Below are 27080 nucleotides of genomic sequence, written 5' to 3' on the forward strand. Positions count from 1 at the left end.
ATACATTGCAGTGCCCGTGTGGTCTCATCTATGTGGGTGAGACCACACAGGCCTGCAAATTGAGAATTAACCAACAAAGGTATTCCATTCGGAAACTGTTTACGAAAATGGAGAACACGTCTGGAAATCTGGAGAGTGAACTCCCGGTCCCGGAACATTTTTACAGATTCAAGCACACCGTTGCACAGTTGAGGTTTAGGGTCATTGATGGCGTTCCCGCACCTCAGAGAGGAGGTGATCGGGAACGACTATTAAAACGTCTGGAACTCAGATGGATCTTTGAGTTGGACACCATTGAGCCTAAGGGACTCAATCGGGAGTTCAAGGTGGGTTCCCTTTTCTGAGTCGTCTAACAGGATGTGAAAAGTAAGGGTTTTTATATGTAATAAGTAACAGTACCCGATATATAATCGAGATTATAAATTTTATTCTTCTTGTTGTATTTTTGTGTTTTTCACTAATAGATAAGGCATCCATGCGGGATGTGGGCGAGAGATGGGAGCAGTGACCTGGGAGCCGTCCAGCAGGTTATTATATTATTGCACGGTTTGTGCATCAGGTTCCACTAACTGGTTATGTGTGGCGGAAGTACATCATTCATTAAACTGACAATTTGACTAGATCCTATACTATCTATCTCGGGGGCTGATTTATGCAGGCAGATTAATTTGGATGGCTGGTGACAGAGGTTGTTTCTTATTGGAGTTTTTAGATCTATATAGGAGACCTTGGGGGTAAGCATGGTAGGGGTCCACCTGACGGTGGGGCCCAGACCAGGCGGGGGTACACATCGGTGGTCTCTCTTTTGACAGAGGGGGACGATGGTTGTGGCCCCAGTACTCCTTGTCCAATAATAGTGGACAGTATGATTTTGAGCATATTGTACCGCTACACCCTTGGCTATAAGCCCTCGGGTGGGTCTGATCACTTTGTACCGTGTATAACATGGGATTTCAACCTATATGTTACACTTGCCATTCCCGAATAATATTTTTCCATTCAAATGGACATTAAGAGGACCGCACTGTTTGCACAGCCTTGAGTTTTCTCAGTAGGATCTTTTCTGAAATTTCTCCAGTGGGATCTTTTGTTGATCTTTTTTGGATCCTTTTTGATGTGATCGTATCTATGTGTGAGATCATGTATCTCCGCCTGACATATACACAGTTGGTGTATTGAAACACAATTTAGCTATGACTGAGGTCTTATAGATGGCCTGCTGAGATCGGTTCTCTCGTCGCTGTTTTTGTTTATTCTCTATTGTTGTTAAATGAGGCTGTCTCTCTGATGTTGCGCCCATGGTGATCGGCGTCTTTATAATTCCCAGTGTGTATCAGAAATAATATCAAAAGAAAGAGTCTACATGATAGGATAGTTTTCCCTTGTAGGACCTGTGGTTACTATGACAGCGATCAGACGCTTAGATACGTCACCAGTCAGATGACCGAGAACAGCGTCGAGGGTCATGTGACTGCCTAGATGACGTTGAGATACATGTGAACCTCGTTTAAATGTTCGCGCAGCCGCATCTGTATGCGGAAGACGCCGCTCGCCATGGATGCAATACATAGTGACAGCCACACATGTGAACGCTTGGTAAGCCTCATATTAATATGCACGATGGTTGATTAATTAATTATATGATTGTATGTACCTGAGAAGGGGTGGGATTTGTGTTAAGGCACATTTACTGGATAATTGGTATGAATTAGTACCCTTATATATTGTGAGTCATTTGTGAACATGCTTGTAGCTTGAAAAAGACTATTGTCGAAACGTTGCTGCTGATTTTGTGGTGTAATAAAAACACTGAATAGCCTTTGGAGTGCCGTGACCTTCTTCGTTTTTTCTAGCTTCTAGCATCAGCACACTCCAGGAAGTTGTATAAACCGCAAAGTGATGCAATATGGGAAGGGATTTAAAGGGATGCAATCAGTGCAACTACATGACAGCTGAGAGAGAAACATAGAATGTGTCGGCAGATAAGAACCATTTGGCCCATCTAGTCTGCCCAATATATCTGAATCCTATGAATAGCCCCGGCCCTATCTTATATGAAGGATGGCCTTATGCCTATCCCATGCATCCTTAAACTCCTTCACTGTATTTGCAGCTACCACTTCTGCAGGAAGGCTATTCCATGCATCCACTACCCTCTCAGTAAAGTAATACTTCCTTATATTACTTTTAAACCTTTGCCCCTCTAATTTAAAACTGTGTCCTCTTGTGGTAGTTTTTCTTCTTTTAAATATGCTCTCCTCCTTTACCGAGTTGATTCCCTTTATGTATTTAAAAGTTTCTATCATATCCCCTCGGTCTCTTCTTTCTTCCAAGCTATACATATTAAGGTCTTTTAACCTTTCCTGGTAAGTTTTATCCTGCAATCCATGTACTAGTTTAGTAGCTCTTCTCTGAACTCTCTCTAGAGTATCTATATCCTTCTGGAGATATGGCCTCCAGTACTGCGCACAATACTCCAAGTGAGGTCTCACTAGTGATCTGTACAGCGGCATAAGCACTTCACTCTTTCTACTGCTTATACCTCTCCCTATACATCCAAGCATTCTGCTTGCATTTCATGCTGCTTTATTACATTGTCTTCCCACTTTTAAGTTTTCTGAAATAATTACTCCTAAATCCCTTTCCTCAGATACTGAGGTCAGGACTGTGTCAAATATTCTATATTCTGCCCTTGGGTTTTTACGCCCCAGGTGCATTATCTTGCACTTATCCACATTAAATTTCAGTTGCCAGAGTTCTGACCATTCTTCTAGTTTTCCTAAGTCCTTTTCCATTTGGTGTTTCCCTCCAGGAACATCAACCCTGTTACATATCTTTGTGTCATCAGCAAAAAGACAAACCTTACCATCGAGGCCTTTTGCAATGTCACTTATGAAGATATTAAACAAAATTGGTCCCAGTACAGATCCCTGTGGAATCCCACTGGTAACATGACCTTGTTTTGAATGTTCTCCATTGACTACAACCCTCTGTTGTCTGTCACTCAGCCACTGCCTAATCCACTCAACAATATGGGAGTCCATGCTCAATGACTGCAGTTTATTGATAAGTCTTCTATGTGGGACAGTGTCAAAAGCCTTACTAAAATCTAGATATGCGATGTCTACTGCACCTCCACTGTCTATTATTTTAGTCACCCAGTCAAAAAAATCTATAAGATTTGTTTGACATGATCTCCCTGAAGTAAACCCATGCTGTTTTTCATCTTGCAATCCATGGGATTTTAGATGTTCCACAATCCTATCCTTTAATAGGGTTTGCATTAATTTGCCTACTATTGATGTCAGACTCACTGGTCTATAGTTGCTCGATTCCTCCCTACTACCTTTCTTGTGAATGGGCACGACATTTGCCAATTTCCAATCTTCCGGGACGACTCCTGTTACTAATGATTGGTTAAATAAGGCTAACGAGATGAGAAAACGAAAGCAAAACAAAAGGAACCTCAAGCAGGAGGTTCTGAAGAACATCTGTCAGAGCTTCTCAGATGTCTGGTGGTGACACACTGGTACCTAAAAATTGGGTTTTTGAAAATTTCTGAAATATTTCAAGATTTGCTTCTAAACTTCTAAGCCTTGTAACATCTCCAAAAAATTAAATATTCCCAAAATGATCCAAACATGAAGTAGACATATGGTGAATGTAAAGTTATAACTATTTTTGGAGGTATTACTATGTATTATAGAAGTAGAGAAATTGAAACTTGGAAATTAGCAATTTTTCCAAAATTGTTTGTACAATATTTTTTTTTCCTTCATTTTGCCAGTGTCATGAAATACAATATGTGGCGAAAAAACTATCTCAGAATGGCCTGGATATGTCAAAGCATTTTAAAGTTATCACCACTTAAAGTGACACTGGTCAGATTTGCAAAAAATGGCCTGGTCATTAAGGTGAAATAAGGCTGTGTCCTTAAGGAGTTAAGACTAACATTTGTGTCTGCTCTTCAGAATAAGGTCAGAGCTTTCCTTTTATTACTTATCATTGCAAATAGACTTTATCATAAAGAGACATTTTTTGTGTTCAGAAATAAGAGACTTGAAAGTAAAAACAAAGTGCACTTTGTAGTATATGGACTCTAAAGTATTTAAAGTAAATTATTTCTGCATTTTGTCAGTATTGCATTTAAAGTGAAAGTCATTTATTTCTGCATTTGTAAGTATTGTATTTAAAGTGAAAGGCATCTTATTATTTTAATTGATTGTGATAGCATTGAAAGTAAAATGTCTGAGCCTAATATTACCATGCCACTGTTAGAGGATACAAAGATAGATAGAGTAGAAGTTGAAGAGCAAGGGAACCTGTCTGAGGTAGAAGAGTATGATGCAGCATTAGTCTTGCCTCAAACAAATATAGCCCAAGTAGATGAACTAAGACGTTCGTCATGTGCCAGAAAACTGACCTGCTAGAAAATTTGGAGCAAGAAGCAGCATTAAAAGAGAAAAAGTTTGGCAGAATATATGATAAGTGAAAATTATACATTAAAGACATTCGTAAAAAGCTAAAGCAAGAAAGTATAAAAGGGAACTTGAGTGATATGGTAGAGACGATAGGAGAATCTGAATCAGAGCATATGGAAGCATATGTCAACCTGCGGTCGTTTACGAAACCTTCCCAGGATATTGAAAGGAACATGGACACATGTACTGCAGTCACTAGAGATTTAGTAAAGCTCATGAGAGAACTTTCATCTGCAGTTAATTATGATGAAGTTAAAACAAGAAGTAGAATGAATGAGCTTTTTATGAGAGATTATGCTAGGTCCTTAGGGGGGACCACAATCTCAAGTCAGAGTCCTTAAATACTTCAGCCAAAAGAAAATAATTAGCTGAACAACTTGCTGTCAAGAGAACAGAAATTGAAATGGAAGCTGCCATCGAGACACAGCAGTGTCAAATGGAAGTGCAGGGCCATCAAATGGAAGCTGAAATGAAGGCACGGCACCATCAAATGGAAACTGAATTGAAAAGTCTGGAAAGGCAAAAGGAAGTTAAGATCAAAGAAGCCACACTCAGAGTACACGAAGAGGATATGAATCAGAATAGTCATAGGTTCAAATCTGCACTAAATGAAGACTCCTACTTTCCTACATACTCCAAGGAGAATGGTAGGAAATATCAAGCACTTCGTGGGAAAATAAGTTATTATCCTTCCACCCCTGTTCAGAAAGACAAAGAGAGGCCTAGTCCAGTGTTAGGAAAAAGGTGTGTGGATTTACCCTCTATCTCTACCGGAAAAGAAGAAGAAAGGGACTCACCTTATTTAGAACTAAGTGAGAAAATAGAACCAGACGATACTATTCCTGGATGCCACGGCAATACTCAGGAGAATGTTACAACCATTGTCCCAGCAAGACCACAGAGAACAGTCCTAGCTAGACTTCCCATTCTGGAACCTACTGTATTTTCAGGAGAAGTACTGAAGTTCATAGAGTGGAAGGCAAGTTTTGAAATGATCATTGAGCATCATTGCTTCAGTCCAGTCGACAAGTTATTGTACCTTCAGAGATATGTTGGTGGGGAAGCAAAGAAAGTACTTGAAGGTAACTTCTATAGAAAAGACGAAGAAGCCTACAAGCAAGCTTGGGAAAAATTAAATGCAAGATATGGTCATCCTTTCTTAGTACAAAGAGCTTTTAGAGAGAAATTGAATAACTGGCCTAGAATAGGTCCTAAAGAACACTTCAGACTCCAAGAGCATGCAGCAATGCCATCCCACATTTTTAAGGTCTAGAAGTACTGAACGGCTATCTAGAAAACCTCAGGATGCTAACCAAGCTACCTGAAGAAGTGGCTTCTAGATGGAATCGCTATATGCCTTTGCTGCATTTCTGACAGTCCAATACAAGCGATAAATACTGCTGTTATATTCTGGTTTAAAAAAAAAACACCCATTTTGACCTAGATACTACATTTGGGGCCTTTGCTGCATTTGTGGCAGTCCAATACAAGCATAAAATACTGCTGTTATATTCTGGTTTAAAAAAACACCCATTTTGTGCAAGACATTTTGGGCCTTTGCTGCATTTCTGTCACCGCCAGTTCTGTCAGAAGGTCTGGCAGACGTCCTTCTCTACCTCTTGCATGATGTTCTTTGTTTTGTTTTCATTTTGTAATCTCCTTTCCTTCTCCCAGGTGTCACCCATTTAGACTAATCGTCTCCCTTTATATTCCCTCCCATACTGCCTCACTTTGCGGTTTATACTACTTCCTGGATGAAGTGTTCACTGCTGGAGGCTGCTGCTGTTTACTCAGATAAGTCTTTTCATGTATTGTGTTTCCTTGCTGGAGTGCTTCTAGGTGACCCTGACTCTGTCCGTATTAAGTGCAGGGAGCTGGTGGTCGTGTCCCCTCACTATTATAGGGTTTTCCGGTGTCACACAGTCTTAGGTACATGGGCATGCAATCGTCTAACATTGAGACCCTTGCATGAGAATAGCAGTCAGGGAAAGCGCTTAGGGTTTTATAGGGCTCACCTATATGCTCCTTAATTTGGGATCAAGCCATTCGGACGTTTATTCATAAGTTTCAGCTATCTGCAACATCACCCGTGACAATTTCTGACAGTCCAATACAAGCTTTAAATACTGCATTTATATTCTGGTTTTAAAAAAACTCAAATTTTGTCCTAGATACTACATAATTGCACAAAATGGGTGTTTTTTTAAAACCAGAATATAACAGCAGTATTTAACGCTTGAATTGGACTGTGAGAAATGCAGAAAAGGCCCCAAATGTAGTATCTAGGACAAAATGGTAGTTTTTTTAAAACCAGAATCTAACTGCAGTATTTAAAGCTTGTATTGGACTGTCACAAATGCAGCAAAGGCCTCAAATGAATTGTCTTGCACAAAATGGGTGTTTTTTTTTAAACCAGAATATAACTGCAGTATTAAGCTTGTATTGGACTGTCAAAAATGCAGCAGAGGCCTCAAATGAATTGTCTTGCACAAAATGGGTGTTTTTTTTAAAACCAGAATATACCGTAACTGCAGTATTTAAAGCTTGTATTGGACTGTCAGAAATGCAGCAAAGGCCGCAAATGTATCTAGGACCGCTGTTTGGGGCCTTTGCTGCATTTGTGACAGTCCACAACATGCAATAAATTCTGTTGTTATATTCTGTTTTTTTGTTTTTTTTAAAACACCCATTTTGTCCTGGATACTAAATTTTTGGTCCGTTGCTGCATTTCTGACAGTCCAATACAAACGTTAAATACTGCAGTTATATTCTGGTTTAAAAAAAAACACCCATTTTGTCCTAGATACTATATTTGGGGCCTTTTCTGCATTTGTGACAGTCGAATGCAAGCGTTAAATACTGCTGTTTATATTCTGGTTTGAAAAAAACACCCATTTTGTCCTAGATACTACATTTGGGGCCTTTGCTGCATTTGTGACAGTCCAATACAAGCTTTAAATACTGCAGTTACGGTAAAATACTGTTGTTATATTCTGCTTTAAAAAAAAACCACAAAAACAAATTTGTGCATAACACTACATTTGGAGCCTTTGCTGCATTTCTGGCGGTCCAATACAAGCTTTAAATACTGCTGTTATATTCTGGTTTAAAAAAACAAACACCCAATTTGTGCAAGACACTACATTTGGGCCTTTGCTACTTTTGTGACAATCCAATACAAGCGTTAAATACTGCTGTTATATTGTGGTTTTAAAAAGACACCCATTTTGTGCAAGATACTATATTTGCAACCTTTGCTGCATTTGTGACAGTCCAATACAAGCGTTAAATACTGCTGTTATATTCTGTTTTTTTTTTAAAACACCCATTTTGTCCTAGATACTGCATTTGTGAAAGTTCAATAAAGCCAGTCAATACTGCTGTTACATTGTTGATTGACAAATTAAAAAATGTTGTGACCGTGAAGTAATTGTATAAAATTCGCCTGTCACACTGTTGTGTGACCTCAAGAAATTTTTCCTCTTTATGACCACGACACTGCCTTACTGTCACTGAACCTAATTGTTGACTATTAGCGGTTACATTGTCGCCTGACATAAACCATCTGTTAGTTTGGTGGGTGAACGCAAAGAATGAGGAGAGCGTCAAATAAGGGACGTGGCCCCGGTCGTGGTGCTGCTGGTGTTGGTGGAGCTCCTGTTGCAGGGAGAGGACGTGGTCGATCTGTGCCAGCTACACGTGCAAGTGAAACACCTTCCTCAGGTGCAAGTAGGCGACAGAACCTTCAGCGTTATTTGGTAGTGCCGAATACAGCTCAACGAATGGTGAGGCCAGAACAAGTACAGGCAATAGTAGATTGGGTGGCTGACAGTGCCTCCAAATCCTTCACATTGTCCCCCACCCAGTCCCTTGCTGAAAGATCAGAGTACGCACCTGCAGCACATGGCCATCAAAATTTCACCTCACCCTCTTGCAAATCAGCTAAGCAGTCTGAGCCCCAAGTAATGCAACAGTCTCTTCTGCATTTTGATCATTCTGCTAGCAGGGTTTCCCAGGGCCATCCACATAGCCCTGTCCCAGAAGTGGAAGAGATTGAGTGCACTGATGTCTAACAACTTATGTTTCAGGAGTACATGGGAGGACCACTGCAGCACGTCTCGGATGATGACGAAACACAGGTGCCAACTGCTGTGGCTTTGTGCAGTGTGCAGAATGACAAGGAGGGCAAGGGGTAAAGACTGGGTGGAAGATGATGTGGAGGACGATGAGGTCCTCGACCCCACATGGAATCAAGGTCATGCGAGTGACCTGTCTAGTTCGGAGGAAGAGGCGGTGGTCGCACAGAGCCACCAGTACAGCCAAAGAGGAAGCAGGGTGCAAAAGCGGAGTGGCCATCCCCTAGACAATATGCCTGCTACTGCCCACCGCACCAAGGGACCGAGCACACCAAAGCCAGCTCCAAGGAGTTCCCTGGCATGGCAGTTTTTCAGACAATGTGCTGATGACAAGACACGAGTGGTTTGCACGCTGTGCAATCAGAGCCTGAAGCAAGGCATAAACATTCTGAACCTGAGCACAACCTGCATGACCAGGCATCTAAGTGCAAAGCATGATCTGCAGTGTAGCAGACACTTCAAAAACCAAGAAAGGTCTCTGGCTCCTCCTGCTTCCTCTTCTGCTGCAGTCTCTTCATCCCCCTCTGGAGTGACAGTGGCACCTGCCACCTCACAAACAGAGGATGTGCCAGCAATTCCACCACCTGGGTCACCAAGCATCTCTACAATGTCCCATGGAAGCGTTCAGCTGTCTATCTCCCAAACACTGGAGCGAAAGAGGAAGTACCCCCCTACCCAGGGAGGGGTGGTATAGGGCGACTTTTAACACAGTGAACAGTGTTAGGGAAACTGCCAACAATATGCTGCAGTTAGCAGCTGAATAGATAAGGGGAAAGTGTGAGGCTAAAGTAATGTAGATTGTAGCGGCTACTCACTAAGTCAGTAATAGAGGACGCAGTGCAGTGTCAGCAGAGTTTAGAGAGGAGGACAGATAGTGGTTAGGAAAACTGTTGAATCCTTGAAAGCTCCGTGGTGCATACAAACAGCTACAAACACGAGATTAGCAACATTGTTAGCTGGTTGGTAACCTTGTACATAGGGACCACTCAGTAAAGAAAGTTTGGCAGGAGTGATATTCACATCAGCGTTCCGTAGTCACCCACTGCCAAGGAATCTGCCTAATAACTGCCAGCGTCAATATCATCCCACATTTAATGGTGGGATGAGGTGTACCCTATTAAGGGTTCCTATCAAACTACTGTGCACGTAATTACATCTTGAGAACTGCCAATCAAACTACTCCGACAAAATCCCATGCAACACTGTGACACTGAAAATTTTAATTATTCATTTCTTTTTTTTGTAGTGTGTATTGTCAAATAATAATAAAGTATAAAAATTTTTATAAAATTGGTTAGGGACCCCTACAGGGATTCAAGGTCTATTGCAGGCCATTGTTGTATATACCCCCCTACCCACCCGCGACCCAGAAAATTCCTGGCCTTTGAAATGCTGTCGTTCTGTCTGGTGGAGACGGAGAGTTTTAAAAGCCTTATGGTGGTGGCTGTCCCATAGTATGTCGTTCCCAGCCGCCACTACTTTTCCAGGTGAGCCATCCCTTCCCTGCACAATCAAGTGGGGGACAAAATCAGGTGTGCACTGTGCAACGGCATCTGTGGCAAGGTTCACCTAACTACAGATACGTGGACCAGTAAGCACGGTCAGGGACATTATATCTCCCTAACTGCACACTGGGTAAATGCAGTGGTGGCTGGGCCCGAAGAGGATAGCAGTTTGGCACATGTCCTTCCACCACCGGAGATTGCAGGGCGCTTCTCTTTGCCTCCTGTTGCTTCCTCCTCCTATTCCGCTTCCTCATCCTCTACCGCCTCCTCATCCGGTCAGCTTAACACCTTCACCACCAACTTCAGCACAGCCGGGGTAAACGAGAGCAGGCAGTTTTAAAACTTATCTGTTTGGGGGACAAACCCCACACCGCTCAGGAGCTGTGGACGGGCCTTGAACAACAGACCGATGAGTGGTTGGTGCCAGTGAGCCTCAAGCCCGGCCTAATGGTGTGCGCGATATCTCGTAGCAGCTCTGGGCCTAGGTGGTCTGACGCACATCCTTTGCCTGGTGCATGTGCTGAATTTGGTGGTGCAGAAATTCCTTAAAAATGACCCCAATATGTCAGATCTGCTGCATAAATTGCAGACCATCTGTGCGCACTTTCGGCGTTCTCACCCTGCTGCTGCTTGCCTGTCAGCGCTGCAGCGTAACTTTGGCCTTCTCGTTCAGTTCTGGAGAATGACGAGGTGGGGGATGATAAGAAGGAGATGGAGGAGGAGGAACCGTGTTCACAGCAGGCTGGCACCCAAACCAGCTCATGCTCGTCACTGGTGCGTGGCTGGGGGGATACAGACGATACACCTCCCACAGAGGACAGCTTTTCATTGCCTCTGGGCAGCCTGGCACATATGAGCAATTACATGCTGCAGTGTCTCCGCAACGACAGCCGAGTTGGCCACATTCTAACTTGTGCTGATTACTGGGTGGCCGCGCTGCTGGATCCCCGTTACAAGGACAACGTACCATCCTTAATACTGTCACTGGAGCATGATTGTAAGATGTGTAAGTCGAAGCGCACGCTGGTAGATGCGCTGCTGATGGTATTCCCAACTGACAGTGGAAGCATAAGGCAGAGGAGGAGGAAGAGGTCGCCAACGCAGCTGGAGCACCGCCAGCACCTCAGAAGGCAGGGTTAGCATGGCCAAAATGTGAAAAAGCTTTGTCAGCAGGCCACAACAACCAGCATCACCAGCTGTTTTGGAACGTCTTAGCAGGAGGCAGCATTTCAGCAACATGGTGGAGCAGTATGTGTGCACACACCTACACGTACTGACTGATGGGTCAGCCCCCTTTAACTTCTCAGTCTCCAAATTGGGCACATGGCCTGAGCTTGCCCTTTACGCCTTGCAGGTGCTGGCCTGCACTGCAGCCTGTGCATTGTCTGAATGTTTGTTTAGCACGGCAGGAGGGGGTTTATCAAAGAGAAGCGCAGCCATCTGTCCACAGCCAATGTGGACAAGCTCATGTTCATTAAAATGAACCAGGCAGGAATCCCACAGGACTTGTCCGTACCTTGTGCAGAATAAACATGTATACTGGCCTCACCCAGGCATTGTTGTACTCCAGCGCACTTTCTCTTTGTTTTATTTTTTATATTTCCCAATGTTTTGGGGTCTACCCAAATTTGAACAAAAAAAAACAAACAGTGGGGGCTACCTCCTCCTTCTCCACTGCCGCTTCCACGTACACCACCACATCCTATGCCTCCTCAACCTCCTACTCCATATGGACCTCCTTCTCCTAGATCAAGATTATTTTTTTTAATGTATTTTATGTTATTTTAAGTCATTTCCCGATCCACATTTGTTTGCAGAGCACTTGCCATGCTCTTAACCACATTTTGCTGCCTTTTGCCTTTCCATTACTTTTTTAGAGGCATTTTAGTACTCCAAAGTTCGATTCCCCATTGACTTCAATGGGGTTCAGGTTCATGGTCAAGGTCGGGTCCCGAACTCAAACTTTTTTGTGAAGTTCGGCTGAGCCTGTCGAACCCAAACATCCAGGTGTCCGCTCAACTCTAGTGTTGGACTGTTGATAGGTTACGATTGTCCCAAAACCTTGGTACCACCAAAAGTAATCACAGGAGGAGAGGGTGAACCCTACGCTGTTCAAACTGATCTAGGATGGGGTGTTGTTGGAGGAAAACAGCAGATCGCAAACTCAAGACAGGTGACAGGATTGTATCATCGAATATCTGTCCAAGAGTTACCAACTGTAAGATCCTTGAATCCGAATTTGCAGACATAAGTTCTAAAAAGACGAGTGTATCCCAAGAAGATGTAAAGTTCGTACACACTCTAGAAGAAAGTATTCAGCAGAATCAATAAGATCATCTTGAAATTCCCTTACCTTTTAGAGAACGACTTAGTCTGCCAAATAACAGAAATCTTGCCCTAGCAAGATTGAAATGTTAGAAGAAAAGGATGGGAAGAGATCCCAAACTCAAAAATTATTATTTGAAATTCATGGAAGGCATCCTCGAAGAAGGACATGCAGAGAAAGTTAATAACCAACCTAAAGAAGAAGTGTGGTACATCCCACATCAAGGTTTTTACCACTCAAAGAAACCAGATAAAATTAGAGTAGTATTTGATTGCTCAGCAATGGTGTTGCATTGAATGATCATCTACTAAAAGGACTAGATCTTACAAACACTCTGCCTGGAATACTCTTTAGATTCAGAAAGTATTCTGTAGCGGTCATGTGTGACATTGAAAATTTTTTCCGCCAGTTTCATGTGAAGAATGAAGATAGAGACTTCCTGAGATTTCTATGGTGGGAGGATGGAGATACAGATACAGAGCCAGCAGAATACAGAATGAAAGTACACTTGTTTGAGCAGCATCATCTCCAGGTTGTGCCAATTATGGTATTAAGTACCTGGCCAATCAGAATGAAAAGGATTGCCCATCAGCAGTACATTTTCTGAAGAAACACTTTTTTTTAAATGATGGTTTCATAAGTCTAGAGTCAACAGAATATGCAATCAAACTAGTGAAACAAAAGCCAAGAGTTATGCGCAAGAGGAAACCTGTGCCTTCATAAATTCATCTCAAACAACAGAGAGGTACTGGAATCCATCAGTGACTCTGAACATGCATCATCAATGAAGAATGTAGATCTCAATTATGATCATCTTCCAGTCCAGAATGTACTTGGATTGGGATGGAATGTAGAGAATGACAAGTTCTTCTTTGAAGTATCTATTGAAGAGAAAATTGCATCTAGACGTACCATTCTTTCCGCAGTGGCTTCTATATTCGATTCATTGGGATTCTTGGCCCCAGTAATCCTCAGAGCAAAAGAAATACTACAAGAATTATGCAGACAGAAGTTGGGATGGGATGAGCCCATACCTGAATATTTGAGGCCAAGGTGGGAGAGTTGGATAAGAGACCTGCAAAACTTGAGAGGTTCGAATACCCAGATGTTTTGTACCTCATGATTAGTGATGAGCGGCAGGGGCAATATTCAAATCGGCGATTTTTCGCAAATATTTTGTAGAATATTAGTCATATATTCGCAAATTTGAGATTATATTCTTGATTGCGAAATTCGGCAATGTATTATTCGCGTAATGCGTGCGAAATACCGGCGTGGGGTAGGCATCTTTTCTATTGGTTGCTAGGGGTGTTGCTAACCTGTGAAAAAGCCTATTCATTGGCCCACAAGCTAGAAGAAGGGAGGGATGATCACCTGATGTGTCCTGTGTTAAAGAAAAACTAAAACAAATATTCTTCATTGCGAATATATAGCACTATATTCTAAGTATTCGCAAATTCTCGAAGTGCCAATATCCGCAATAAAAATGTGCTTTTCGAATATTCATGCTCAACACTATTCATGGTTTCGGAAAGTACAAGAAAATAGAACTTCATCACTTTTCAGATGCCAGAAAAGATACACTGTTCCCTGGTTATGAGGAAGGGCCAGAGTTGCACCTACCAGTATTCAGACAATACCAAGACTTGAACTGACATCAGCCATAGTTTCAGCATCAGTAAGCAAGTTTCTGAGAGAAGAATTGGAATTGGAAATAAATAAAGAATATTTTTGGACAGACTCACAAGTTGTCAAAGATACATAAACAATGAAGCTCGAAGATTCTGTATCTTTGTCACCAACAGAGTTGAGAAAATTCAGGAAATAACAAATTAGCAACATTGGCATCACATTGACACAAAGCGTAACCCAGCAGATCAGGCTTCAAGAAGCCTGAATGTAACAGAATTGAAAAATTCTAATTGGTTCACAGGCCCAGAGTTCCTTTGGGAAAAGGAAATCATGCCCAGTAAAGGTTACACAGAATTGTCTATGGGTGATCCAGAAGTAAAAGTTGTACAAACATTGAGCACTGCTGCCAAGCGTCAAGATGACATACTTGAAAGACTATCCAGATGTTCAAAATGGAATACAGTCATAAATGTAGTAGCTCGAATTCAACAATTGGCAAAGGGAATCAGAAAGAATGAATTGTTGAATGTAGAAGAAAGAATGAAAGCTTAAGACTCATTCAACATAGATTCTACAGTAAAGAGTTGGAGACTTAGTCAAAAACCTAAAAGGCTTCCAAACAACCACCCATTGTACAAGCTTAATCTTGTTTTGCAGGATGATATACTGAAGGTGGGAGGGAGACTGGAAAATTCATTGTTACCTAGCAGAGTGAAGCATCCAGCAATTCTACCCAAAAATTCTACCTTCACAAGATTGATTATTGATCACTACCACAACAAATCCTTGTATCAAGGAAGAAGCTTTACCTAAAGCTGTTTAAGAGAAGGTGGTTACTGGATAGTGAAAGGAAGCAAAGTTATAGTAAATGTGTAGTCTGCAGAAAGGCACGTAGACCTACCGAAGAACAAATAATGGCAGATTTACTGGCATTTCTTAATAGCGGAATGTATTGTTTTGGCCCATTCATCACCAAACAGAACTGCAAGGAGTACAAAAGATATGGACTAATATTTACATGTCTGAGCTTCAGAGCAATTCACCTGGAAATGTTAGAAGATATGTCAACTGACGCATTCATCAACGCCTTGAGATGTTTCAAAGCCATTAGAGGTACTGTCAGAGAGCTTATATCTGACCAAGGATCTAATTTTGTCAGAGCAAAGAATGAATTGACGAAAGCTCTAAAAGAGATTGATAAAGAAAAAGTAACTGACTATTTGTTAGAGAAACAGTGTGATTTTCATATTCATGCTCCACATGCAAGCCATACAGGAGGGGTTTGTGAAAGACAAATCAGAACTGTGACAAATGTGTTAAGTTCAGTGTTGAAAAAGAACGCTGGAAGAATAGATGATGCTTCACTTAGGACCCTATTCTATGAAGTAATGTCTATTGTTAACAGTCATCCACTTACAGTTAATAATATCAACGATCCAACAAGTTTGGACCCTTTAACTCCCAACTGTCTACTTCACCTTAAGTCTCATTACATACAGCCATCACCTGGCAAGTTCACCAAAGAGGATTTATATGCTAAAAGGAGATGGCAAAGAGTTCAATATCTATCAGATCAGTTTTAGAATAGATGGAGGAAAGAGTACTTAGCCAATCTTATGTTAAGAAGTAAATGGCAAACACCCATAAGAAATGTCCAAGTTGGTACCATAGTGTTATTGAAAGAAGAAGATTTACATAGAAGTCAATGGAAATTGGCCAAACTTCTAGAAGTTCAATAGAATGAAGATAGACTAGTAAGAAGAGTGTTGTTACAAATAGGAGGCTCAAAACTTGACAAAAAAGGAAAACGTCTCACTACTCCACTCTGGTTGGAACGTCCTATACAGAAGTTAGTTGTTCTACTTGAGAGTGATAAAAGACACTTGGAAGTTGAGAGCCTGATGGAAAATTCCTCAAATTCATGTTCAAGTCCTACCACTAAGAACTTAGAATTTTAGGTAATTTTGGTGGGATCAGGGGCGGACTGACCGGTCGGGCACTTCGGACTTGGTCCAAGGACCCGGCCGGAATGGGGGCCCACCGCAGCCGTGCACATAATATAATGTGCACGGACTGCAAAGTTATTCACCTGGGCCCGGCTATCGGGGCCCGGCGGCTGGCACAGCGTCGCGAACCGTGATATTACCTATAGTGTTCGAGGCGCAGGCGGTCGCGATAATGTAATCACGCACCGGGATGCAGCACATTAACGTGCGGGGTGCACCTGCCTATCTATGAATGAGAGCCAGGAGTCTAGGACACAGGTAAGTATTGGCTTTTATTTTATTTTTTTGTGTGCCAAGCCAACTTTGGGGGACATTACTTGGGGGCACAGGAGGTGAGGCTACATATTACTGAAGGGACAATGGGGGGGGGGGAATTAGTACATGGGGAGCAAACTACTACATGGGGGCAGTGTGGGGGGAAATTAATACTGTGGGGAGCAGTGTGAGGTGAAATTAATACTATGCGGCAGTGAGAGGGAAAAATTACTACTGTGGGGGCAGTGTGGGGGACAATTAATACTGTGGGGGCAGTGTGGTAGACAATTAATACTGTGGGGGCAGTGTAGGGGAAAAATTACTACTATGGGGGCAGTCTAAGGGGAAATCAATACTGTGGTGGAAATTGCTACTGTGGGGGCAGTGTGGGGGACAATTGCTACTGTGGGATTAGTGTGGGGGACAATTGGTACTGTGGGGGCAGTGTGGTAGACAATTAATACTGTGGGGGCAGTGTAGGGGAAAAATTACTACTATGGGGGCAGTCTAAGGGGAAATCAATACTGTGGTGGAAATTGCTACTGTGGGGGCAGTGTGGGGGACAATTGCTACTGTGGGATTAGTGTGGGGGACAATTGCTACTGTGGGGGCAGTGTGGGGGACAATTGGTACTGTGGGGGCAGTGTGGGGGACAATTTGTACTGTGGGGGACAATTGGTACTCTGGGGGAAGTGTGGGGAACAATTGGTACTGTGGGGGCAGTGTGGGGGAAAATTACTACTGTGGGGGCCAGTGTGAGGGACAATTACTACTGTGGGGGAAGTGTGGGGGACAATTACTACTGTGGGGGCAGTATGGGGGACAATTACTACTGTGGGGGCAGTGTGGGGACAATTACTACTGTGGGGGCAGTGTGGGGGACAATTACTACTGTGATGGCAGTGTGGGGGATGTCTCTATTGGGTAGGAACTATAGAGGCATTTCTATTACAAGGACATATTAGGGGACATTATTTTTCAGGGACACTATACAGGTATTATTACCTGGAGCACAATATAGGATGTTATTATTACTGGGGGGTACTCTAGGGGACATTATAATTGTTGTAGACACCATAGGGAAATTTGGGGGTCATTTATCAAACTGGTGTAAAGTAGAACTGGCTTAGTTGCAACCAGATTCCACTTTTAATTTTAGACAGCTCCTTTTGAGAACGAAATGTGAAATCTGATTGGTTGCTATGGGCAACTAAGCCAATTGTACTATACACCAGTTTGATAAATGACCCCAATTATGAGAAATCTAACATGTCTGTGTAACAAACTCTGTAGAGATGAGATGCGGCTGAAATAATTTGTCATGGCGGTCTGGGTCAAAGAGAGAAGAGGAAAGAGAAGATCTACATGACAGGAGATGTCACTGGATGTAAGAGGTATGTGGTGCTGATTCTCCTATATATAGAGCTGGCTCACTACTGTGACCTGCGTCTTATCTTCTCCTCCAAGTGTTTTTTTTTATTATAAGGCTACTCTAGCGTTTTAGTTTTCCGGTATTGAGATCTGTCATACGGTTTCAATACCAGAAAAAAACGCTTCAGTTTTTTCCCCATTTATTGTCAATGGGGACAAAACTGAACCGAACAGAACGGAATCCTCCAAAATGCATTCCGTTCCATTTAGTTGCATTCCCATACCGGAGAGCAAACCACAACATGTTGTATTTTGCTTTCCGTCCTGGGATGTGGAGCAAGACGGATCTGACACAATAGAAAACGGTTCCGTCCCCCATTAACTTTCAATGCAGTTCATGACGGATCCGTCTTGGCTATGTTACAGATAATACAACCGGATCTGTTCATAATGGATACAGATGGTTGTATTATCAGTAACGGAAGTGTTTTTAGTGAACCCTGCCGGATCCAGCAAAAATGTTAGTGTAAAATTAGCCTAATTTATGTATTTTAAATTTGGCAACTAAAAATTTAATTTGGCTCCTGGGTATTGTTGCAGTCCCATTTAACACTACAGATAACATAAGGTAAAAGGGTTCTCTCAGAATTACATATCGATATAGGTGATGTGGCCGGTGGGATATGTGGGTGTGGCTTGAGGGTGGGCAGGGACACAGGGGCGCCATAATCTCCTATTGCCCGGGGCCCCATAAATTGTCAGTCTGTCCCTGGGTGAGAGTGTAGCTGGCCAGCTAAGATCTCTGCTAGGTTGCTAATATAGCTTATATGTTTATACTGCAAAGGCCACTTTCACACTGCTGTTTCTGGGTCCGTCTGTGAGATCCGTTTCAGGGCTCTCACAAGTGGCCCCAAACGGATCAGTTCAGCCCCAATGAATTCTGAATGGATAAGGATCCGTTCAGAATGCATCAGTTTGCCTCCGTTCAGCCTCCATTCCGCTCTGGAGGCGGACACCAAAACGCTACTTGCAGCGTTTTGATGTCCATCTGACAAAACTGAGCCAAACAGATCCGTCCTGACTTACAGTGTAAGGCTATTTTCACACTTGCGTTTGGGGTTCTGCTTGTGAGATCCGTTTGAGGGCTCTCACAAGCGTCCCCGAACGGATCCGTTCATCCCCAATGCATTCTGAATGGATAAGGATCCGTTCAGAATGCATCAGTTTGGCTCTGTTCCGCCTCCATTCTGCTCTGGAGGAGGACACCAAAACTGGCCACCAATGCTTTTAATACTGGGGAGGGAGGGGGGGGGGCCACACTGGCCACCAATGCTTTTAATGCTGGGGAAGGAGGGGGGTCTGGCCCCTGCTGCCTGGGAGCACCCGATCAGGGGGCTGAGATCCGCACAATTAACCCCTCAGGTGCGGCACCTGAGGGGTTAATTGTGCGGATCACAGCCCCCTGTAACAGATCGGGTGCTGCCAGGCAGCAGGGGGCAGTTATGTACACAGTTCTTAGTATATTCTAACTTGAAGCGTCCCCATCACCATGGGAATGCCTCTATGTTAGAATATACTGTCGGATCTGATTTTTCACGATCGTGAAAACTCAGATCTGAAAAAGCTGTTATGCAGACGGATCCGCACTGAACGGATACCATCGTTTTCATTTATAGGTGCAGATCCGTCTGTGCAGATACCAGACGGATCCACACCTAATGCAAGTGTGAAAGTAGCCAGTCAATGGGGATGGATCCATTTTTACTGACACAATATGGTGCAATTGAAAATGGATCCGCCTCCTATTGACTTTCAATGTAAATCAAAACTGATCCGTTTGCATTATCATGAACAAAAAATAAATAAATACATTTTTTATTTTATTTTTTCATGGTAATGCAAACGGATCCGTTCTGAATGGATACAAGCGTTTGCATTATAGGTGCGAATCCGTCTGTGCACATACCAGACGGGTCCGCAGCTAAACGCAGGTGTGAAAGTAGCCTAAACCTGCCAATAACCTTAATACAGTTCCTATGTTTGTGTGTTAAAGACAAAAGCAGAGTTATTTACAGTGACTTCATGTTTGGATGTCATAAAACTGTTATATATTGTGTTCACAGAAGCAGAAAAGAAAATATGCCTTTAGGATTGATTATATAATGTTAGGTAAGCTCAATGACACAGCAGAAACAACAGAAAGCACAGAGTTAAACTGTTGTTGCTGGGCAGGAGTCTTGACCAATCACAGCCAGCCTCACACATAGCAAGAGTTTTGACCAATCACAGCCAGCCTCAGATAGAGCCTGTGTGGGAAATTCCCCTAGCAGGAGCTGCTAGAATCATTACACCAGAGGAGAGAAGCTGAACAGACATTCACTTCACTAAAAGCTGTGTGCTTTTATGGAAGCAGAGAGGCAGAAATAGGTATTTAAAACAGTTATATAATGTTCCTACTGTTAATGTAGTGATTAGAACTGTATACTGAACCAGTTATATGTTTACTTACAGTTCCACCAATTGCAAAGTACAATGTTCACAATCCAAATCCAAATTCCATATTGCAATCCAAATTGCATACAACCATACCAGATCATACTCAGCCAATCTGCAAATAGTTACTGCTAACTACATACTGCAAATTGCGACCAAATTCAGCAAGTGAACTATTAGTTAGACCTCAGATATACCTCTCAGAGAGATCATAAAGTGCTTAAATAACTTAAAGTGAGAGTACAGATACTGAAGAGAGAAATATATCCACCATTTTATCTTGAATAACAAGATTGAACAGTTGAATCGCCATCTTATGCATACTGCCATTTTGTGATTTTTTTTCAACGCGTTATGTACATGGACTATCTGCTGCGTAGGCAGCAGTGTTATATATGAAGAAAAGTTGAAGTTAATAAAGAAGTTATTTGAAGCATTTGGTGTGCTCTTTAAACCTACTGTTTCCATAGAATGGCGTTAGAGGAATTACAGAGTAAACAGTCTGGTTAGACTAAAAAGTCAGAATTCTTCTAATGCCACAGCGCAAAAGGCACTTCATAGTTCTGCGCCTGCCACATTGTCTCCAAAAAATAACCCAACTCGTTTAGGCTTATTCACCATTTATCTTTCCCTCTGGGTGCTTCCTTGAATGATGAGATTGATAAGGATTTAGCGTCAGTTTCTTCATTTGCTTCATTTGATTATGCCATCTTCATGCTTTATTTGATTATGCCATCAGCTTAGTGAAGGATTTTGGTTTGGGAGCCATGTTGGCCAAGGCAGATATTAAGTTAACATTTCATTTATTACCAGTCCACTTGGTAAATGCTTACCTATGGGTTGTTCTCTATCGTGCTTTTATTTTGAGGCCTCTTCTTCCTTCTTAGAGCGGATAGTGGCGGTACATATGCCTAGAGCAGGGATGGCCAACCTGCGGCTCTCCAGCTGTTGTAAAACTACAACTCCCAGCATGCCCAGTCTCCCTACAGGTATCAGCCTACAGCAGGGCATGGTGGGAGTTGTAGTTTTATTACAGCTGGAGAGCCGCAGGTTGGCCAGCCCTGGCCTAGAGGATCAGTTACTCATTGCCTTGATGACGTCTTATTTATTGGCTCTAGTGCTTTAGTGTTTTATGTCTGTTTGTGAAGAATTTGGTATTCCTCTAGTGTAGGATAAGACGGTTCTCCCATATACTAGTTTGGAGTATTTGGGAATAGTAATAGATACTGTAGCTAGTGAATTCAGGTTGCTTTCGGGAAAATTGAAAGAGTAATTGAAGCATTTGTGCTAATTTTTCGTAGGTCCAAGTCCACAGTGAAGGAGATTCAAGGCTTAATAAGGCTACTTTCACACTTGCGTTCGGGGCTCCGCTTGTGAGCTCCGTTCAAAGGCTCTCACAAGCGGCCCCGAACGGATCCGTACTGCCCCAATGCATTCTGAATGGATAAGGATCCGCTCAGAATGCATCAGTCTGGCAGCGTTTGGCCTCCGTTCCGCTCAGCAGGCGGACACCCGAACGCAGCTTGCAGCGTTTTGGTGTCCGCCTGGCCGTGCGGAGGTGTGCGGATCCGTTCATACTTACAATGGAAGTCAATGGGGACGGATCCGTCTGTCCTGGCTCCGCTTTGACACGGATCCGTTAGAAAACGTTCATGTTTCTGCGCATGCCCAGTAACTACCTGTCCCTCCCCCTCATCGTCGGCCATTTTGGATCATCGACTTGGTGAGACTGGTAAGTATATAAAGTTTTGTCTGTTTGTCTATCTTTCTTTTTTTACTATCTATCCATCTATCTATCTATCTATCTATCTATCTATCTCTCTATTTCTAGAATGGGGGGCTGCTGGCACTTGGGAAGGGGTGTGTGTGTCTGGAACAGTGGGAGACGCTGGCACTGGTGGTGTGGGCTGCCTTTATGGGGGGCTTCTGGCACTGGGGGGGGGGCGTGTGTGGCTGGAACTGTGGTTGCTGCTGGCACTGCGGGGGTGTTTGCGGCTGGAACTGTGGTTACTGCTGGCACTGCGGGGGTGTTTGTGGCTGGAACTGTGTGGTGCTTCTGGAACTGCAGGGTTCTTTGTGGCTGGAACTGTTTGGTGCTTCTGGCACTGCAGGGGTGTTTGTGGCTAGAACTGTGGTTGCTGCTGGCACTGCGGGGGTGTTTGTGGCTGGAACTGTGGTTGCTGCTGGCACTGCGGGGGTGTTTGTGGCTGGAACTGTGTGGTGCTTCTGGCATTGCAGGGGTGTTTGTGTCTGGAACTGTGCGGTGCTTCTGGAACTGCAGGGGTGTTTGTGGCTAGAACTGTGGTTGCTGCTGGCACTGCGGGGGTGTTTGTGGCTGGAACTGTGGTTGCTGCTGGCACTGCGGGGGTGTTTGTGGCTGGAACTGTGTGGTGCTTCTGGCATTGCAGGGGTGTTTGTGTCTGGAACTGTGCGGTGCTTCTGGAACTGCAGGGGTGTTTGTGGCTGGAACTGTGCGGTGCTTCTGGAACTGCAGGGGTGTTTGTGGCTAGAACTTTGTTTGCTGCTGGCATTGCAGGGGTGTTTGTGGCTGGAACTGTGCGGTGCTTCTGGCACTGCGGGGGTGTTTGTGGCTAGAACTTTGTTTGCTGCTGGCACTGCGGGGGTGTTTGTGGCTGGAACTGTGGGGGCTGCTGGCATTGGTGGTGCTGAGGGCACTGTGGGAAAGTTGTTTGGAACTGGGGGCCTGATGTCATTGTGGGGGGCTGCTGGCACTATGCGGGGCTGCTGTCTCTGGGGGTGTTTATGGCACTTGGGGGGATTATGGCTCCTGTCGGATTAATTTTTTTAATCATTTTATTATTAGGGTCGTTCCAAAAAAAAAATATATAATTGAAAGAGACATCTGCGGTGGGGAAGCCCAGATCTATATTTTAAAAAGTAAGTATTAAAAAAATATAAATAAATTGTTGATATATGAGGAAATAGTGCTCTACAAGTTCCTTTAACGTTATCTGCATTTTGTCTGGTATTCTGTTGCGTACAGATGTCAACAAAGAAGACAATCGACTGGAGTAACCCACCCAGAAGGCGCCGCCGTATTCAGTGGCCGGTAAGTATAAAATCAACACTTGGAATTTTTACTGTTTGATTCGTTGCATTAATCAGTACGTGCTCTTATTATAGATTTCGTCTTCATCATCTGCAGAGGGCTCTCCCGAAGTGGGCGGCGCTGCCAGGGCCAGCTCACCTGCCGCATCACCAGCATCCAGGGGAGGTGGACCAAGCCCGGACCGGGGCTGTCAAGAAGTAAGTATATATATATATATACAAAGGCTCAGTTTGAGCCGAAACGTCGCTTTGCCATATATGGGTGAATAAACACACATTGTTTGAGGATACGTTTGGAGTGCAGTCCGATTTTTTCAACTCTACGACTGGGTAAGCACCTGCTACCATACTTGGACTTTGCACCCACTTTGTACGCCAGGTGGTGCCGCCTGTGGTTTTTCTTTTTCTATATATATATATATATATATATTTCGTAATTTTTTTTTTAATTTAAGTACAGTCTTCTAAAAAAAAATTATTTGTATTAGCAATCTGCACCTAGAGCCGCCAGCGAGGATCCCCCAGTCGCCTCCAGAGTCCGCGGGAATGAGCGTGGCGTTCGTAGACGTGTAAGTATTGAATTTAGTAGTTTTAATTAGCATTTTGTATTAGGATTTACATAAAAAAAATTATTTCCTTTTTTTCAGGGTTCCCTAGGCTCCACCAGGGAAGATGAGGAGTTCGGGGTTCCGAGCATAGATAACCTGCTCCTCATCCAACTGGTGAAGGCGCGTCCAGCATTATGGGACCACTCCGACCGCCACCACTCCGATCATCGCCGTACCCAGTGGCTCTGGAGGGACATCTCTGCTGAAGTTTTTGAGACCTGGGGGGATCTAGATGCGGCGGCTCAGGAGAAATATGGTAAGTAAAACAATATGTATTTTAATACATTAAAATATTGTTCTTTTCCTTTCATCATGCTGATTTTAGTTTTTATAGGTTTTTTCGATAGTCAAACTGGTTATAACGCGTTGGCGATCTATCCGGGACTGCTTCAGGAGGGATTACAACAAGGCGGTTCAGGCCCCGAGTGGCTCCGGAGGAACCTCAGGGACCACATACATCCAAACGGCGGCCCTGGGGTTCCTACGAAAGGCAATGGCACCAAAAAAGTAAATATTTATAACAACTGTTTAAAAAATAAATTGTAAAGGGGCTGTCTGAGACAGGGTAGCGTTTGGCTCCCCTGTTTTGGCCAGCCCCCCACAGTCAGATGGACAACTGTTCTCTCCGTCTGAGTGTAAGGGGCTGTCTGAGACAGCGGAGCGTTTGGCTCCCCTGTTTTGGCCAGCCCCCTACAGTCAGATGGACAACTGTTCTCTCCGTCTGAGTGTAAGGGGCTGTCTGAGACAGCGGAGCGTTTGGCTCCCCTGTTTTGGCCAGCCCCCTACAGTCAGATGGACAACTGTTCTCTCCGTCTGACTGTAAGGGGCTGTCTGAGACAGCGGAGCGTTTGGCTCCCCTGTTTTGGCCAGCCCCCTACAGTCAGATGGACAACTGTTCTCTCCGTCTGAGTGTAAGGGGCTGTCTGAGACAGCGGAGCGTTTGGCTCCCCTGTTTTGGCCAGCCCCCCACAGTCAGATGGACAACTGTTCTCTCCATCTGACTGTAAGGGGCTGTCTGAGACAGTGGAGCGTTTGGCTCCCCTGTTTTGGCCAGCCCCCTACAGTCAGATGGACAACTGTTCTCTCCGTCTGACTGTAAGGGGCTGTCTGAGACAGTGGAGCGTTTGGCTCCCCTGTTTTGGCCAGCCCCCTACAGTCAGATGGACAACTGTTCTCTCCGTCTGAGTGTAAGGGGCTGTCTGAGACAGGGTAGCATTTGGCTCCCCTGTTTTGGCCAGCCCCCCACAGTCAGATGGACAACTGTTCTCTCCGTCTGACTGTAAAGGGCTGTCTGAGCCAGTGGAGCGTTTGGCTCCCCTGTTTTGGCCAGCCCCCTATGGTATACGGTAGACATAGCATAGAACATGGATGTTTTATTTAAAGAACAATTCCTAACTTTCCTTTTTTTTTTCTACAGAAGTGCCAGCAGCACTCGGGAGCCTGAACAACCTCCTGAGGTGGAACCGGAACAGATCGCCAGCCCTCCTGTCCCTCATGCATCGGCTCAGGATAATCTGGGTCCCCTACCGGGTCCCTCCGCTCAACAGAGGCTCTTAGGTTTCCGTCAAAATTTGAGAGCCCTGGTGAGCGGGCAGAGATCCGGTAGGCCAAGTCGAGCCGATTATGCGAACCTTGTAGAGGTCGTTTCCGACGCTCTAGAAGGTTTTGCCCAACATCAGATGGAGTTTGGTGCTGACTTGATTCGCCGCTGGGAGGGGGCGGAGTCGGCGTATCAACGCAGCCCAAACTACCATTATGGGCTAAACATGATCTGTTTGATGGACTCAATGACGCCCGAGCAGTTGCATGAGTTTAAGATCATGCTAGAGAACGGGTCATGGGAAATCATGCACCGATCCCAACCCCCACCCCCACCCCCATCCCACACCAGTGGCCAGTACCGCCAACCTTTCCCTTCCCTCCCCCCCGAGCATGTGTTTCCTTCTTCTTCTTTTTCTTCTCCTGCCCCTTATTTTCCTCCTACTTCTTTTCAACCTCCCTCCACCTCTACACATGCTCGGGTCCCCTCCTCCTCAGACCCTTCCTTTCTCCACACCCCACAATTACGCCATGCATCCTTTCCTGTGGCCCGTAGTTTAACCTCAGTGGATCGCCAGGACAGGGGGGCTACCATTGCCAGCCCCAGCGCATTAAGTCCACGACAGTCCACCTCCCCTACCAGTTATGAAAATTTATAAAATAAAAAAAAAGTTTATATTTATTTTATTTATTTACAGTAAAAAAATAAATAAATAAATTATACTATACTGCACTGTGTCTGTGTTTTTATTGTCCTGTACAGGGAACCTTGGCACTATAGCTGTGTCTCACTACTGTGCGTTTATTACAACACCCTTGGTAGTTTTTATATCAAAACAGCATTAGTGCCAATGTCGTAAGATCCATTAAAACCTGACCATCAATAATGAGCTAAATTTTGGCTCTTTATTGATCGTAGACCCTATGATTGGCACATGAACAAGCAAATGCTTGTTCGTTGTTCAATCTTGTGCCCTTTCATATGAGCCCTTGTGGGAGTCACGGTCCGTCAGCATCATCAGGAATTCATTAATAAATTGTGATTTTAACGTTTAATGATTTCCCGATGACGCTAATATAACTAGTGTGATTACCACAAGGGACACGCAAGGGACATACAGTTTTTAATGGGGTAATCACATAGACAATGGGGGGATTTCACTTGAATATGCCCCCATTGTCTGATAGGTGTGGGTAACATTGGTAGGACCCGCACCTATATTGAGAACGGAGCGGGGAGCACTGTTGCTGTAGGACACATTTCCCATGGTATGTCCACCACCAAGCGCTAATCCCCGCCTCAACCATAGAAATGAATGGAGGGCGGCAGCGCAGTGCGACCTCATCTACTTTCTTGGCTTCGTTCTCAATATATGTGAGGGTATGCCCCCATTGTATGAGATGAGAAAAACCCTTTAAGGCCTCTTACACACGACTGTATGCCACAAGAGACATACGGTCCGTGAGCGGGCCATATGTCCCATAGTGGCATTGATCGTGCACACGAGAGTACACAGCATTATAGTATACAATCATCCTGTGCAAGTTGAGCTGCCCGTGGGGATATAGTCTTGCACTAATAGATCATATGAGTGCAGGACAATAGCCCAGTTTGCGGCACAACATGGTCAGCATCATGATGCTCTGTACTCCCGTACG

Source organism: Bufo gargarizans, chromosome 5, assembly GCF_014858855.1.
Source record: "Bufo gargarizans isolate SCDJY-AF-19 chromosome 5, ASM1485885v1, whole genome shotgun sequence".
NCBI classification, from domain to species: Eukaryota; Metazoa; Chordata; class Amphibia; order Anura; family Bufonidae; genus Bufo; species Bufo gargarizans.